Source organism: Mastigoproctus giganteus, chromosome 3, assembly GCF_048544385.1.
Source record: "Mastigoproctus giganteus isolate SK-2022 chromosome 3, ASM4854438v1, whole genome shotgun sequence".
NCBI classification, from domain to species: Eukaryota; Metazoa; Arthropoda; class Arachnida; order Uropygi; family Thelyphonidae; genus Mastigoproctus; species Mastigoproctus giganteus.
This window is the reverse complement of record NC_143577.1, coordinates 133,778,976-133,796,992: the sequence shown is the minus strand read 5'-3', so window position 1 is coordinate 133,796,992 and position 18,017 is coordinate 133,778,976. Positions and strand designations below refer to the sequence as shown.

General features: G+C 38.9%; 1 protein-coding gene across 3 annotated transcripts in view; it reads left to right on the top strand.

Moving 5' to 3' along the window:
- The window catches only part of LOC150088279 (atrial natriuretic peptide receptor 1), a 1,689,763-nt gene that overhangs the window by 1,545,834 nt on the left and 125,912 nt on the right, over positions 1-18,017 (top strand). The window lies entirely within an intron of this gene.

Sequence of the window (18,017 nt, the reverse complement as noted above, 5' to 3'; positions counted from 1 at the left end):
TATATATATATATATATATTATTCTTTTGTATTATGATGGTTCAATTCGTATTTTATTTTTAATATTCTATTATAGTAGTTTTATTTAATTTCTTTCTAGCTTTTTCTGTTGTCCCAGTAGCTGTTTTAGCAATGCATGGGTACGAACACAGTACCTATTATTATTCTTTTGTATTATCATTCTATTGTGGTTTAATTCGTCTTTGTTCATCATTAATGTCATTGTTTTACGCCATGATGGCTAATTAAACATTATCCGTGCCGGTGTTTTTTACCTATAGGTATTATAGTTAATACATTACTGGTCTTTAAGCTAGCCTATTCTCGGTTATCTTAATTACCCGCGGCCTATACATTTAGGATTTTGCAACTTGTTGCGTATTGCTAAAGAAATTACCATTAACAGTTATTGATGAAAAACTGTAGCAATAGGCAAATTATCAATACTATTTTATAACTATATAATATTATTTATACATTTTTATACATTTTTGTATTACATCACATGGACGTCAATCCCCTACTTCATCGGGGGCTTTGAGTGGATTGATGACCCATTCGATGTAATGCATTTTTTACTTACCCGTTTCTGTTTGCATCTATCACAGCTTTGCTATTTTATTTAATTCTAAATTCTAAGGTTCTTTTTGAATTTTTTTTTTTTTTTTGGACTTATGTTTATCTTATTCTTCTTAATTGTTGTTAGTTAAATTAGTATTATTTATCATGAATTAAATTAATTCTTTATAATCTCTACAGCAACTGTGATAGAGTACACAAAGCCCTACGGGTAAGTTTTTTATATTGCAATACTATTACTTACTTGATGTGTTCCAGTGGAGGTCGTAGAGTCGAAAAGGGAAAGTTTCTCGCCCTTAACTTGTTTTAAGGATGGCTATTTTTATGGCGCAGTCGCATTAACGTTTCACTGTGTGCCGATGGTGTATTGGCCGAAGTCCCCGATTTTCAAGCCAATGTCTATTATGGTGGTTTTGTTGTTGGTTCGATGAATTTATTTATTTGTGTATTTACATTTGTTTTATGCCTTACCTCGGACAGTGCCGGTACCGCTTTTCCAAGGCGTAACAGCACTTATTTGTCCAGAGGCAAAGCTATATACATATATACAGTCAATCCTCGTATGACACGTGTTTGCATTACACGAATTCGATCATACACGATTTATAAATAGGGGAACGTTATCTTATATAACACGAACCGAATTCGCTTATACACGATTCGCCTTTGTGTTTACAAGAAATGGCAGTCGAACGCGGAATCTCCCCAACTGAACGCAACACGATAGGAACGAAGAAGATTCTGAAAATGTATTTATGTGTTTTATATCAGTGAAGGGGAAACACATTTCACCATAATAACGTAAAAACCAACACAATTCTAGTTATCGATATAATAGCAAATGCAATTAGATGGAGTTTACTACCAGTTTATAAAACAGATTCCACTAGCAGAAACGCAACTGGAAATTGTTTTTATTGTTTTATGGTAGTAACCCCTAGAAATGTGCTTTAGTAAAATGTGAGGTGTTAATAGTGTATCTCGGCCTTTACAGTGTTGTTTATTCAGTTGCTACACGCGCGCAGCTTTGTTTATGTGTATTAAGCGTGTCTCCTCGTTTTGTAATTGTGCTTTAAAAATGAGTAAAATACTTAAAAGGTGTGAAAAGGAAGCGTCCTGGCGAAGACACTGCAGATTCAGAGAGAAAAAAAAGATGCAATATCGATAAACAGAGGCGGACTGGGTCAAAAATTCTTACCGCGGAAAATTTGTAGTGGCCTCATACTACGGTATATGGCCAAAATCACACCGGCCTCCGGCCCACCGTGGTTTCCCCCATAAGGCTTATGGCCAGTCCGCTTCTGTCGATAGAGAAAAAATATGAAATTGTCAAACGCTTTGAGCGAAATGAAAGACCATGTGATATTGCACGTGCTTTCAGACCTAAATGAGGCAACGCGGAGAATTATAAAGAATGCAGAGAAAATAAAAACAACTTTCATAGCGGGAACAACTCAAAGTGTAATTAAAATCCATTAGATTAAGACACGAAGAGATGGAACGGCTGTCATCTCTGGATAGAAAATCAAACAAAAAGCAAGTTTGCTTACGATAGAAGCAAAAGCATTAGCAACATTTTATTACGACTTACGTATTATAATTTATACTTACGTATTATAAAATACGTAAGTATTTTATTACGACTATTTTATTTAATATAATAAATTTTTTACGAATAAAATACGTATTTTATTCGTAAAAAATACTTTTTTAGTATTAAAAAATACTAAAAATACTTTATTATAATATAATATTTTTATTACGTATTTTAATCGTTATAAAATACGTAAGTATTTTATAACGATTTTATATCGTTATAAAATATATATTTTATACAGTTATTTTATATCGTTATAAAATATATATTTTATACAGTTATTTTATATCGTTATAAAATATATATTTTATACAGTTATTTTATATCGTTATAAAATACTTACGTATTTTATAACGATTATAATACGTAAGTATTTTATAACGATTAAAATTACCCGATTATTTATTGTGTTTGGTAATGTTTTGGTTCCAAATGTGTGTTCAATCTTGGGTGGTCGGCACCTAACCCTACTTTTCCCATAGATCCTAGTTTATATTGCACGATTTTGCATTGCACGAGGATTTCTAGGAACGCAACTATCGTGCTATACGAGGACAGACTGTACAGCCTCTTACTATGGGGGGGGGGGGTCAATTTTGGCAATAGGTCGTAGTGCAGTCAGGCGACGAGCCTCGCCTGAGTGCAATAAACCTAGTAAATAAGGGGATACTCTTCTGAGTAATTACTATTTTATTTTTATTTTTAGTTGGTTTTTGATAAATGTATGTGGGGGGTCTACATTGGGGTGGTGTTTTCTAATATTTGCGTATATGGCAGTTTTTATGTGATATCTACTGTATTGTTTGGGAATTTTGTTTCTATCCAGTGTTTTGATGAGTTTTTGCTATTTTTTGCTATTGCTATTTTTCCGCTATTTATATTGTTGCATATTTTTAATAGTCTGTTTGTTTGATTTCTTATGGTATTACCATGTATATGCTTTGATATGTTACTTTCCCAGTGTGTGAGTTTTATTGTTTCGAAATTAAAATGGTCTCTTTTATCATGGTGATGTGTATATGTTTTGTCTGGGTGGATGGCAATTTCGCTGTCTAAGTAGACAGCTTTTTGGTTGTTATCTGGATTTGTACATTCAATTTTTAGGTCTGCTGGGTAATTGTTCTTTGCTACATTTATAAAGTTGTCATGGTTGATCACGAGTACGTCATCTATATATCTGTAAAATTTTATATTGTCCGTAATGTTACTTTCATAATGGTGCAGGTAGAGGTTAGCCATGGCGCATGAACTGCTGGATCCCATAGCTATCCCCCTGCTTTGAATATACATTTTGCCTCCTATTAGAATGTAGTTTCCTTTGACACTGATTTTTGTGATGCCATTCCAGTATTGTTTTTTGCATTGTAGTATGCTGTGATATTTTTGGTAATATATCTGTAGTACTTCTATTAGGTTGTCGTGCGCTATGCTTGTAAAGAGGTTTTTGAAGTCGTATGTGTTTATACTTTTAATATTATTGTTTTGTTTTTTTAAGTCGTCCAAATATTCTTTGTTGTTGTTGATAATTCTGGTGTTTTTAATTTCTTTGGTGATGTTTTTTAATTTGTCTTCCATGATCTTACTGGTATACTTGATATAGCTGGTTTTTTTTTTTTTTTTTTGATAGATGCAAACAGAAACGGGTATGTAAAAAATGCATTACATCGAATGGGCCGTCAATTCACTCAAAGCCCCCGATGAAGTAGAGGATTGACGTCCATGTGATGTAATACAAAAATGTATAAAAATGTATAAATAATATTATATAGTTATAACATAGTATTGATAATTTGCTTATTGCTACAGTTTTTCATCAATAATTGTTATAACAATTTCTTTAGCAATGCGCAACAAGTTGCAAAATCCTAAATGGCCACGGGAAATTAAGATAACCGAGAATAGGCTAACTATAATACCTATAGGTAAAAAACACCGGCACGGATAATGTTTAATTAGCCATCATGGCGTAAAACAATGACATTAATGATGAACAAAGACGAATTAAACCACAATAGAATGATAATACAAAAGAATAATATATATATATATGATTTGATTTCCTTTTTTTTTCTAGGCTGAGTGTTCAGAGTAACAAAAAGACACTAATTATTGAATAATATTGTTCATTTACATATTTACATAAATACATCAAAACCAAAATCATTAAACTCAAACACATGACAAGATAATCTAATCTCATCTTCTTATATATATATATAATAATCAAAATTCCCGTTTCAAGAACTGATAATGTTTCTTCCTCCTTACACCTGAGTTCAAATAACTTTCAAAAAATCAGTTAACATTCTCTTTCCATTACAAAATCAGTTTCTTACTCCAAAATTAGATTAAACTTCTATGCTCTTAATTTCTGGATAAATTGTTACCCCCTTTTCTAACAGATTATAATTTACAACCTTCTTCATACAGGTAATCATGCCACTACCAATTTCTACAAATAATTACTAGATAATTTGATAGCTATGATCATTTATCTATCTCTTCACATTCCTTTCCAAAAATTTCGTTAATCATAATGTTACACAGCGACTACTAGCAAATATCAATCTCCTCCTTATTCCTTCCTATATATATTTAATCATGCATCATTTAAAACCATTAATAACAAATATCTATCCCTTTCTATTATTTTCTACATATATTTATCATTTGAAACCATTAATAACAAATATCAATCCCTTTCTATTCTTTTCTACATATATTTAATCATGCATCATTTGAAACCATTAATAACATGTATCAATTCAAAATATCCCTTTTTATCCCCTTCCAAAATATCATTTATCTAATATTTCCCCTTTGTTAATGTCTTTCCTTCCTGAGTCTTCTCTAACCTATCTTTACAATTAGGTATTTCTAGTAGATATCTCACAGTATCTTTTAAAAGTCCTGCTGATCAATTATAGGGGTTTCTACAGTTCTTTGTGTGTGTGAGAGTACTTATGTAACTAACCACTTACTTAGTTATCTTGACGGGCTCTGCGGCATGTCTTTCATCTTTCTTGTGGTGAATAGTAGGTCTATTTCATCTGGAACGCATCTCACAAACCCTTGGAGAGTTCGACAGTAGTTATCGGGTTTGCTTCTTGGGTTTCGGGTACCTTTACTCCTTAAGAGCGATTCATTTCATATGGTTAGAACGGTTGTTCTAACTTTTGTTTGACTCCGAACTTTATCAGCTTCAGCACCATTTATCTATTGGGTATCAGACATCTCGTTACTTGATAATGGATTTGATTTCTTCTCATCCTTCGTGAGAGATCCTGCAATGAACTAACTTCTACCGTATTCTGCCTCCTCAACTAATTTAATTGCCTTCTTCTCTTTATTGACAATACGTCGGGCTTCCTTCACTCAAAAATACTGTCTGCTACTGACTTACTGACGGATTGACTAACTGACTGACTGACTCATTGCTACATTTTAACTTAACATTTTAACTCTGCTCTGCCTAACTCTCTCCTTCCAACCCTTCACTCCCTCATTCAAAAAAACTCTGTTTGCTTCTCACTGACCCACCGACTTCTGCATCTCAGCTTCATCTTTCCACTTACTCGACTGCCTCTCTCACTAACTTATTAAATCAACGACTTAACTGTTCACTTTCATCTTAAAGCTTATCTACCCCTCTTACTAACTGATTACACATTAAAACTTAGCCACTTTTCTCCACCGGCTACTCCATCTAAAGAAACTCTTTCTTTTCTTTTTTCTTCTCCAACTCTGATTCACCAACTCATTACACTAACTAAAATCTCCATTTGTTCTTACTAAACCATTTTCACTGACACTAACAAAAAACTCAACTCTGTGTGCCTGTCTCCAACACCTTCGCTCTCTTTTTGTTCATACCTTCCTTCATCTTACTCCCGAGTCTGCCACGCCTATTACCAGTGACTCCTTCCCATCCTATACTCACCCTCAGATTCTTCTCCTTTCATTTGTTAGAAGATCCCTACTCAGCCTGCCCAGTAACACGTGTTTCAATACACCCACTTTTACTATTCTGCCGGATATGGTGCTATACGGTGTGCCCTTTGATGTTTGCTGATTATCCCAAATAAGAATGCTCCCCTCTCGTTGTTTGTTTGTTGTTTGTTATTTGGTTTTTAGGAGCATTAGCAACTAAGGCCATATTGCTCCGGGATATGCGGTGGTCTTTCCTTGACCTTTCCGCATCCTCCGTATTTGGTAGTGACGGGCTCGAGCCCCGGTCTAATTAAGAAGCGTGTGCTACGCACTGCTGCTCCTTCCCACCTGGCTACGGAGGCGCCCACCCCTCTCGTCTAACGCGTTTGACCCTGTAACGTTTTAAAAACACAGCTCACATTTAGTGACCACACCATCTATTTAAAGAAACTTAAATGCTGGTCAAGAAACCGCTTCTTGTTTGCGCCTGACGGTATCCTGTTTGAAGTAAACTATCCCAACTAAGTTCAACCCCGCATAAACCTTAATTCGGCTGTTTGTGCTTGGACCCATGCTGCTTTACACTAGTTTTCTACGTTTATTCCCCGCTTATAACGGAAGTAAATGGATCGACCCTGCCTTTACTACCCATTAAATTTTTATTTCATACTGAATAGTTCTTATTATTGAAATCAGACGATATTACTATCTTATTCAACTAGCAAAAAGAATTCCTATTCCTCAATTAATAAAACCAACTTCTTATTACGTTTATTCTGTAAGATTTTGTATCTTACAACCTCGATACGTGTATGGAACCTGGACATACCTCGATCTCTGTAAGGAACCCAGATATACCTTCATCTCCATATAGCACTTATTTCGATCTCTGCCCGGAACACGGTTATACCTGTACCTTTCACTAGTAAGTCCTGGTTCTTCTCTCTTTTGCCAGTGAAAAAATACATTCCTTGTTCCTTTTACTCATTCTCTTCAGCGCCTCAAATGCCTTTATCAGGATCCTCCCATGATGTGTAGTTGTCGAACTTTGCAGTCTGCACTTTTTAAGCCGTACTTCATACGGAAATTTATTAGTACTTTTTAGAATCAGCGTTAGTGGAGGCATACTACGGAAGAAAGCAAGCTTAAACAGCATCAGCCGAAAAAGAAATGAAGAAAGAAAGAAAATACCTCCTATTTCACCCATCCGTTATTTCCAAAAGTTTTTATACTACTTCCTTGAATTTATTTAAGCTATCAACTTCCACAACGTCAGACGGAAGTTTATTCAAGCAATCAACAACCCGCTGGCTAAAGGCAAATTTCTGCATGTCTATTCGACAACTGACTTTCCTCAATTTCAGTTTATGCCCCCTCAGATTTGTAATCTGAGCGAGTGGAAAAATCCCATCAGCGCTCAGTTGCTCAATCCATTCAAAACCTTATACAACTCAATCAGATCACCTCGCAGGTGCCTAGTCTCCAGATGGTGAAATTTGTAGAACTTAAGTCTTTCTTCGTAAGAGTATCCCTTCTAGCAACTGTACATCCTTCCTAAAATAAGGCTTCCAGATCTGTTTGCAGTACTCAAGGTGTGACATGACCATTTCCTTCTACTTATATAAGGCAATAGTCAGGGGATAATCACCTCCTCATCCTATCTAGCAAAATTCCTGTATATCATTGACAAAACCCCATGAGCTATTCTTTCAGCCTGTCTGAATTGCTCAAAAAACTTCATATCTCACTGCATAATTACCCCAAGGCATCTTTCTTTCTCCACTACCCTGAGTATAACACCACACAGTTGGTACATTTCTCTGCGGTTATTGCTACCCATATGCAGTACTTTGCATTTGTCAATGTTAAGCCGTAGTTTCCACTTATCAGCCCATCTGCCCAACTTTTCCAGATCCTGTTGCAGTAGCATACTGTCATTAACAACCCTAGTAGGGTTACCTTACTAACCTTTTATTATTATTATTATTATTATTATTATTATTAGCCATATGGTACAAGGAAGCCTGAGGCTTATGCTGCACCAGCCAAAAAAAAAAATTCCCGAGTTAGCCCCCTCTGTGTGTGTGTGTGTGCGTGTGTGAGAGAGAGAGAGAGAGAGAGAGAGAGAGAGAGAGAGAGAGAGAGAGAGAGAGAGAGAGAGAGAGAGTGTGAGAAAAAGGTATCACCAATAAAGAGAAGAATGATGATATCCAGCTCAGGACCCTGGGTTTGCCAAGCCCATACTCACCAGATGTGAGCCCCCGGGTTTTACCCTTCGTTGCCTTTATCTGAACCCTTAGTTGTATACAGGTGATCCAAAAGTCAGTAAACAATTAAAGAATCGGTATTTCAGTGAATTTTTGACGTATGGTAACGAGATTAGCGCAGAAATGCATAGAATTACGTGGTTTTTTTTCCCAAAAGAATGTCAAAATTAGTTCCAAATATGTCCACCAAGTGGCGCTGTACCATGAATGACGTTGAACAAGTATCTGCTATAATGGCATTGCAAGAACAACAGCTAAGCAGTTTAGTGAACGTTTTGGAAAGAAAAAGAAAAGAAGCTAAACGGTCATGTTATCATTACCGGATAAAGCACTGTTGGTGAAATGTTATTACCTTAACGCTGAATCTGCAACTGCAGCTTTGCGATCTTTCCGTCAGCTGAAGGGTATGCGACGTGGTAAACGACCAATGACTGTTGCAGGACTAAATATGATGATTAAGAAATTTGAGACCACTGGTTCGTTACAAGATCGTCCACGAAGTGGAAGACCATCAACATGTGCTGCAACTGCGGCTGCAGTTGCGGAATACATGGGTATTCTAATGGCATCATCATCACATGGAGAAGCAAGCTCTCGTGAAGTTTCACGTCGAACTGGCGTCCCATATGGGAGTGCCCCGGTACCATTTTGGCGGTCTGGGTGCATAGTGTTCTTATTGCTTTGATCTAGCGTTAATTATAGTGATCTTAGTGCTTCCACAAGAAACTTCTTGTTTTACTGTGCAGTGACTACTGCTATCTGGTTGGCCTTACTTCCACGGAGCCCGAGATGGGCGACCAAGCGAGTCCTGGTCGGCTAAATAGGTCTTGACTAACGGACTTGGTTAGTCTAAAGAGATTGTGTAGTGTGGCTCTCTTGGGTACAAATATTGTGTTACCATAAACTGTTTATTTTGTGTTGCAAAATGTCAAAAGAACTGACAGCAGCTCAGCCACGTGCTAAGCGAAGTCTGACTAAGTTATCTTGTAAGGAGATGGACGTTCCGGTGTGCGACGATCCAGTTATTAACCGTGCATGCTGTATGGAAGAAGAAACTTCCAACGAGTCATCAGTTATCGAGTCGGTGGAGAGAACTACCGCGAAGCGGCTCAGAGAGGACTCCTCCGATGAGGATGGAGTTCCCCAGGAAAACTTAAAGCAATTGAAGGAAGTTCGCAAATAGCTCCACGATTATATGTTCAACGACTCGAACAAAGTAAATAGAGTGGCGATATATAAAATCCTTAACATGTGGGACTAACTGGAAGCAAAGGCTATAGATTTATATGCCGAGAACCAGTCGCTCAAGGCGATGTTGAAGATGAGTCAATTATTATTATTTATTATTATTATTTTTATTATTTTAGGGTTTCCCGTAATTAAATATTTGTGTCTGTAAATTGCGTATGTTCTATGGTTGATTTGCCTGTTTTGCTGGACGAAAAAAACCCAGTTACTCGGGAGAAAACCTTGCTATCTACGCCTGAGACCAACTAACTCAACCACGGAGTGAAAAAAGCCCATTAAAGTTCCTCGCGTCATCGAGGGGATTCGAAACCAGGTCTTTTCCACCCGGTGTGGGGAGGACGGTGACGATACCACAGTGCTACCCGCGCAGACTTGAAGATGAGTCAGTCCTCAGTCAACGTAGTGCCTACTTCGTACGCAGACGTCGTGCTAAACCAGACGAGCTTACCACCTAAGAAGGCCGAAGTGCACGCCGTGTTGATAAAGGCTAACACAGATTCTCTAAAGACCAGTGAGGATGTGAAACAAGTTGTTTTACAGACTGTAGAGCCTGTTCTTAAGAGTGTCAATGTTCGTCGTTTGAGAACTATCAAGGACACTGGAGTTGTGCTGGAAGTAGCCAGTAAAGAATATGCTCAAAAGATTTTAAATGTGAAACAATTAAAGCAAAGGGAATGAAAACTGGAGTCCCTAATAAGTTAGGCAAGCGCCTAATTTGTATACGACGTTGATCCAGAAGTTGAAAAAGCTGATTTCCTATCTGAAATGTTCGAACAGAACTTCAGTTCTCGTAGGATTGATAGAGCTCAATTCCAGCAAGTGTTGTTATCCGGTCTATTGCAAAGGTTATAAACAAAGATACCAAAAACTGGATTACTGAGGTTCCCACAGAGTTGCGGAACATCCTGATCGAGAACGGCAGAGTGTTCCTTCACTGGTCGTCGTACAAGGTTCGTGACATTTTTCTTACAATCAAATGTTTTAAGTGCTTTGCCTTTGGGGATCACGCAAGAAGCTGTAAAGCCAAAGCTGTATGCGGCCACTGTGCTGGTAAGGGACACTTTCAGAGGGACTGCCCTAAGAAGGCCCAGAAGCCTACCTGTGCGAACTGTTTGAACCGTGGAGGTACTACTGACCACTAAGTGCGTAGTAGGGATTGCCCTATCTACAAAAGTTACCTAGAGGTGATAAAAAGCAAAGTTGCTTATGGAACAGCTCCATAGGGACTTACTCTGATACAGTTCTCTTTTGGTCAGATCTCCTGCCGCTCAACAGGCAGTGTTGGGTTCCTTCTGACACCCCCGATGTGTGCTGCTTTTTGTAGTTCTCAGTCTCAGTTTAAGCTTGTGTGAATTGTATAGCCGTATATAAGTAAGTAGTGCTTGGAGCACTACTGTAAATAAGAGTATTCCCGCATGTTAGCGGAAGTTAGTTTTGTGTAGCAACTGCTTGTCGTTCAAAATGTACAGTTTTGTGTATATGATAATTGATGTAAATATGGTGCAAATACTGTATATAAAATGTAAATTAGTAAATTAATAAGAGGAGTTTACCTCAATATAGTACGTGGAACACTTCTCGTGGAAGAAGTGTTCCACGTACTATATTGAGGTAAACTCCTCTTATTAATTTACTAATATTATTTTCAACTTAGAACATATTGAGTATTACAGCTCTGATTCATACTATGTAAAATGTAAATACAAATGTATGGGGCATATAGTCATATAATGTAAATGGTGTTCTTAGCTGTGTATATTGTTATACATAAGCTGTAAATATATAAATATATATACAGATGTAAATATGGTGCGAATTATTTGAGTTTTGATAATAGTTCTGATCAGAGCAATCAGATCTTAAATAAAATTGTGTAAATAGCTAAAAATTAAAGGGTAGTAGCGACCTGCCTCCACGGGGCTAGGGATGGTAAACTTTCCTGCTGGATCTCAGCAGGAAAGGCTAAATAGGTCGAAATAGCTAAATTGCATTGTTGCGCCTCTTGCACCAGGAAACGCACCAGAGGAGTGTACATATGATGATGATCCCATATGGGAGTGTGTGGAGAGCACTAAGAGTAGTCCTCCGTAGATATCCGTACAAAATTCAACATCTTCAAGAACTTAGGCGTTCCGATTTTGCAAAGCATTTGCATTATTGGTTTTTTTCAGCGAATTGAAGAACGTTACTACTGGCTGTCAAATGTTTTGTGGACAGATGAAGCCCATTTCACTCTCATTTCACACAGTTGCAGAATTTGGGCGACGGCAAACCCTCGATCTTACACGGAACTTCCATTGCATCAGTCAAAAGTAACGGTGTAGTGTAGATTCACTTCTTTTGTTATAGGTCCATTTTTCTTTCAGGAAATCGCTGGCCCTGTTTTTGAAACTCTCACTGTCACAGGTCAGCGTTATGCCGACCTGTTACGAAACTGCATTATCCATAGCCTGGGGGAAGGCAAGCTTTGGATGTTGTTACATTCATGCAGGACGGAACACCATCCATATTGCTTCTCCTGTGAAACAACTGTTATTCTCAGCGTTTGAAGAGAATCGAGTGATAAGCCGTCGCTTTCAGCATGAATGGCCCCCAAGGTCTCCAGACCTGACGTCCTGCGATTTTTGGTTATGGGGCTACCTGAAGTCACGGGTTTACAGAGATCGCACAACGTCATTGGCAATGCTAAAACACTCTACACGACGACAGGCATCAGAGTACAGAGTACAGAGTATTTTTTGGGTCTAACGGCACCAGGGATTTACCCCATCTCCGCGTATGTTCTTTGTATCGAGGACAGTACTCTGTCAAGGCCAGAGGTTTAAAAGTGTGTGGATCATGTATTGTGTAATATGTTGTGCCCCTTGTTCGTCTGGCTTGTTAGCCGCCAGGCCCCAGATGGGACCTGTCGTTTACCTACTCCGCCACGTGGAGGCCAGCCAGGTGTTCCCTTATAGTTTGCTCTGGCAGGTCCTACCACCTATTTTCCTGAGATTTCAGTGGCTAGGACCTTAAAAAAAAAAAAAAAAAAAAAGGAATAGAAAAAAAAATAATAATAAAAAAAAAATAGAAAATAAAATAATAATAATAAAAAAAAAAAAAATCATTAAAATAATAATTCTTCTTTTCTTTTGGGCACAGATGGTACATTATACGCAACTTAGAGGGGCTATACGGGATAAGCGCTGGAGGTAATAATATTTCCTGATCGGTCGGGCATGAATTTTGGTGTTTTAAATGTGTACGTGTGGGGCAAGCGCTGTTGTAAAGAGAAAGAGATGAGAGGGGAGGTGGAAGACTGGGGGGTTTGAAATTGGAAGTAAGGGGTCTATAGGGAAGATGACCCCTGTTGAAATAGTGGGGCATGCCCATGCCCCACCTGAGGAGAAAGAGGGGTGGCAGGAGGGGGGAGGAGACAGCAGGCCGTCCCCTACCCCCCTTGCTAGGGAAAGAGGAGTAAAAAGCAGGCTAGACAGAGCCAGGGCACTATATGGCTGTATGGCATCATAAGATGTAATCTTCAAGGTCCAAGTCCAAGTTGCAATCTTCTTTGCATTGGTTCAGTGGTGGTCCAAGTCCAGAAGTCAGGTCCAGTTCGTCACGCTCATGTGTTGTATCTGCCTCAGGTGGTCACTAGTTCAGAGTTTCGCAGTCTTTCATAGGTTAGTGATATGTGGCAGGGATCTTTGTCTTTCAAAGAGTTCGCGGGCAAAGACGGTGAAGGCCCGGTAATTATCTTCTTCTTGCAATATTATTTCTTCTCGTTTTTTTAGCAAGGACAACTCCTTGCTAAAAACGTGTATATAGCTGACATCTGAGGTCCTCGTAGTTGTCACAGTCATGGATAAGATGTTCCCATGTTTCCTCCTGACCGCAGTTACAGCTCGGGTTGTCAGAGATTCCCAGCTCATGGAGTTTTCCTCTGAAGGAGCCATGTCCTGTAAGAAGGAAGATGGTGTGCAAGCCAGGGGAAAACCAGGACGGGAAAATAGGATATACCCTGCTGACATCGGGTATAAATTTTTTGGTGACTTGCCCTTTTGTGGTAAGATTCCATCTATTTTGCCAGATAGATTGCAGGTGTTCCGTAACCTCTTATTTTCTGAGGATTTGCTTTTTTGTGGATCTGTTGTGTAACCTAGATAAGTTGTGGTTCTTCCTTTCGAATGTTGGTGTAGCAGCCCACAGCGCACAATCTCCAGGTCCAAGGGAAGGAAGCCCGCCAGGACCTGGAGCGCATGGGTGGTCACCGTGCAGCACGCTCTAGTTGTTGTCAAAAGTATGGATCGGTGGATCGACTCCAGCTTTTTCTTGTTGACTGCTGTGTTTGCTTTCTGATACTAGGCACCTGCATCATAGGAAAGGATAGGGATGAAGAGGGCTTTGTATAGAAGAGAGAGGGCCCTCTTCTTTAGTCCCCAGTCCCTCCTGGTGATTTTGGTTATTAGGGCCGAGAGCCTTCTTATTTTCGTTCTGAGATAACAGAGATGAGATGTGAAGTTCAAGTTTCGGTCTAGTGTTATTCCTAAGTATTTTAGTTCCTGTTTGAGTTTGATGGTCGCTCAATTTATTTTGATTAGTGGAGGTCTACCAGGGTCAAGGGCACCCCTGAGGAGTATTGAGTTTGTTTTTTCGGTTGAGATTGTTAGAAGATTCCTCTTGGCCCAATCCTGTAGCATCTGTGTGGCATGATTGCCTATGGCATCCAGTTGAGCCCTGCTGTCTGTTTGCAGTATCATAATCAGATCATCAGCGTATGCCTGTGTAATGACATTTGGAACATCCAGGTTTAAAAACTCATCAAGCACCAGGTTCCAGAGGAGCGGCCCCAGGACGGATCCCTGGGGGCAGCCCCTGTAAACCGGTCTGGATACAGAGGTAAAGGGAGTGCTGATAGTGATTCTTCGGTTTTCCAGGTAAGATTTCATGCAGCGAAATAGATTTGATGGGATTTCAGCCTGTCGGAGCCTGGCCAGAACGCTGGGCCACCAGAGGGAGTCAAAGGCTCCAGCGAAGTCAATTGAGGTGAGGAGGAAATATTTCCTATTACACTTTCTGACTGCATCAATGATCCTCTCGAAGGCATCAGTGGTGGAGCATCCCCTCCTGAAACCAAATTGGTTTCTAGACATCAATTGAGCATTCTGGTAACGGTTTTCAATTCTGTGGTAGATGAGTCGCTCAACGAGCTTGCTCAGCATCGACAGCAGAGCGATAGGCCTGTATGAGCCTGGCATGTCCTGGGGTTTAGTGGGGTTTTTCAGGATAAGTCTGACTCGGGCTGTCTTCCACGAAGTTGGAAAGAAACCCTCTGTGAGGCATTGATTTGCTAGGTTTAATATAGTATCCGGTATAATATCCACTGCCTTTTTTAGTATTTCCGGCTCTATTTGATCTTCATCGGGAGTTTTCCTGTTTTGCATTTTGGCTGCAGCTATGTTGTGTTCCGTTATCGTGAAAGGAGGCTCCACTGTCTGGGTGGAGTATTTATCATTCCCCTCTCAGAGAGTTCTCTGTTCATGCGTGTGTGCCCCAGGGCTAATCTTGGGGACTATTGTGAGCGTTTATATTTTGGCCGACTGGAATAGTAAAAGGTTAGTTTTAATTTTTGAAATTCTTAAGTTGTGTGCTATTTTATATTGTTCAAAGCACGAGTTGCTAGACCTAGATTAGTGCCCTACGTCCACGTCGTCTGGGGCGGGCGGTAAGGGGTGAATCCCCTGCCGGCTGAACGGGCTTATTGAATACTGGTGCAGAGGGTTGCGTTGAAAATTCGCGCGAGTATTTCCGTGCCCTTTCTTGTTGGTTCTAAGCTCTGGGACCCCGGTCCGTTTGACTTGGACTGGGGGACTGTTTTTAAAGTTTAGAATTGCATTTGGAATTGAATTGTTGGATTGTCGCTCCTTGCTCTTCGATATTGTATATAGTTACCATCTGTCGTTATTGACTTTTGGTTTTTAAAGTGTATATAGTGTTCACTTTTATATTATACAATGTCATCTAGTAGTGAGTTAGACCCAATGAGTCAGGAAGTGGTGTCAGCTGCTTCTGAGCTGACAGAAGAAGAACGTGATGAGATAACACAAAGTATTCTCTCACAAGCGCAAGACTTAGCAGAAATTGAAGTTGTTACTGGTTGCTCTCTGTCTGGAACACCGGTGAAGTGTGGATCGTCATCGGTTGGTGGTGCTCCGCGGATAACGCAGGCCGACTCAATTGCTTCTCAATCGGTCATAGAGCCAAACAATAGGAAAAAGAAAATGACTAAGGGAAATGAGTCAGATAGTAGTATTACCAAAAGAACATCAAAGAAAAAGCAGAGAACGGACGAAAAGATAAAATCTAGTCATGAAGATTTCCAGTATGTTCAAAAACAAAGAGAAAGACTATACTCGTTTTTGTGGGACAAATTAAGCAAAGTACCATCAGCCTCTATAAGAATTATTCTGGAAATGTGGGACCAATTGGAAGCAAAAGCGTATGATATATTTACAGAAAATATATTATTAAAAGAAAAGTTAAAGAAAAAGGAAGAAAAGGGAAAAAAGGATTCATATGCAACTGCAGCGAAAAAGAATATTGAGTTCCAAGAAAAGCCATCTAAAAAGATAATACTGAAGGCAGTGTCTCAGAAATACAGAATGAGTGAACAAGTTAAAGAAGATGTTCTAAAAGAAATCCGCCCTATCTTAAAAGATGTTAAGGTAAAGAATATAAGGACAATCAGAGATAGAGGAGTTATAGTGGAGACAGCAACCGATGACGATATTGCTAAGATCAAAGGTTGTTCCAGATTGAACACCTTAGGACCAAAAACTACAGTGCCAAGGCTAATATTGCCAAAAGTCATAATCTTCGATGTAGAAAAAGGAATCAAAAAAGAAGATCTACCACAAGAACTATGGTCAAAGAACTTTAAAGAGATGGGAATGAGCGAGAAAAAGTGTATTGAAGGAATAGAAGTGTTAACAATTAACAGGACAAAGGATAAGGACACAGAGAACTGGATTGTTCAGTTCAGCCCAAATGTATGGAAGAGGGCTAAATGTAGAACAAGATTGTTAATTGGATGGTCAGCGAGCAGGTTCAAAGAGATCTTCCCAGTAACTCAATGTTACAAGTGTATGATGTACGGCCATGTAGCAAAGTATTGCAAGAAGGAGGCGAAATGTGGTCACTGTGGCGAAGCCAAGCACTCCTATAAAGAATGTCCTAACAGAAATAAACAACCTAGTTGTTGTAACTCTAAGAGAAATGGTGTTGGAGCAGAACATACTGCAGTAAGTAAATCCTGCCAAGAATATAATAAAACTCTGGAAATGTACAAAAGAAATATTAACTATGGGTAAAACAAAAATCTTGCAGTTGAATGCCCAAAGAAGTAAAAGTGTTGCTTTACAAGTAAACTATTTAATGGAGAAGGAGGACATGGCTGTGGCATTTCTTCAGGAGCCCTATGCGGTTGGAGAGCAGGTAAGGTGTTACCCGGGATCATATAGAGTCGTTTCGGAAGGTGATTTACCTAATGCAGCTATAGTTGTTCGGAGCAAGCAATTAGTGGTTACAAAAGTGATCACGTTATGTAATAAGAATGCTGTATGCTTAGAACTTATTGGCGACTTCGGAAGGCTCTATGTGGTTGCTCTCTACTGTCAGCATGCTGAAAGTTTAGAAGCAAGCTTGATATAGCTGTGTCATAGCTGTGGATACCAACTCCAACTCTACACTCTGGGGCAGTGAGAACTCTGATGACAGAGGAAATCTACTGGAAGGGTATATCGCTGCAACAGGTGTGGAGGTTATAAATGTACTAGGGCATCCTCCAACTTATAGTACAGTGCATGGCTCATCTTACATAGATGAAACTTTTGTTACAGGAGCAGTAAGAAATAAGATCAAGAATTGGAGAGTGGCAGAGGGCTTAACCACTAGTGATCATAATGCGATTACCTTTGAAATAGATTTGCAGAATGACAAAAGGGAATGGATTAACCTTGAAAGATTTCTAATTAAGGATGCTGCATGGCCAAGATTTGTAGAAAATTATAATAGATTAATGTCGAGTGTTTGCTGGGATGACCTGCTGGCTGAGGATCATGTAAATAAATTAACCAGTGTGATTATACAAGCCTGTGAAATAAGCATGAAGAAAAGAAGTATTACTTCTAGACCTGTCTTCTGGTGGACAAATGAACTGACAGTTTTAAGAAAGGAAGTTAATCAGTTAAGAAGATTATGTCAACGGCAAAGAAGGAATTGTAACTTAGATTTAATAAGTAGTTATATTGATAAGTATAAAGAAAAGAGACGTATCTATGTAAGAGCAATAAATAAGTCGAAATTGTGTCATTGGAAGAAATATATCGAAGAGCAAGGATCTAAAGATCCATGGGAAA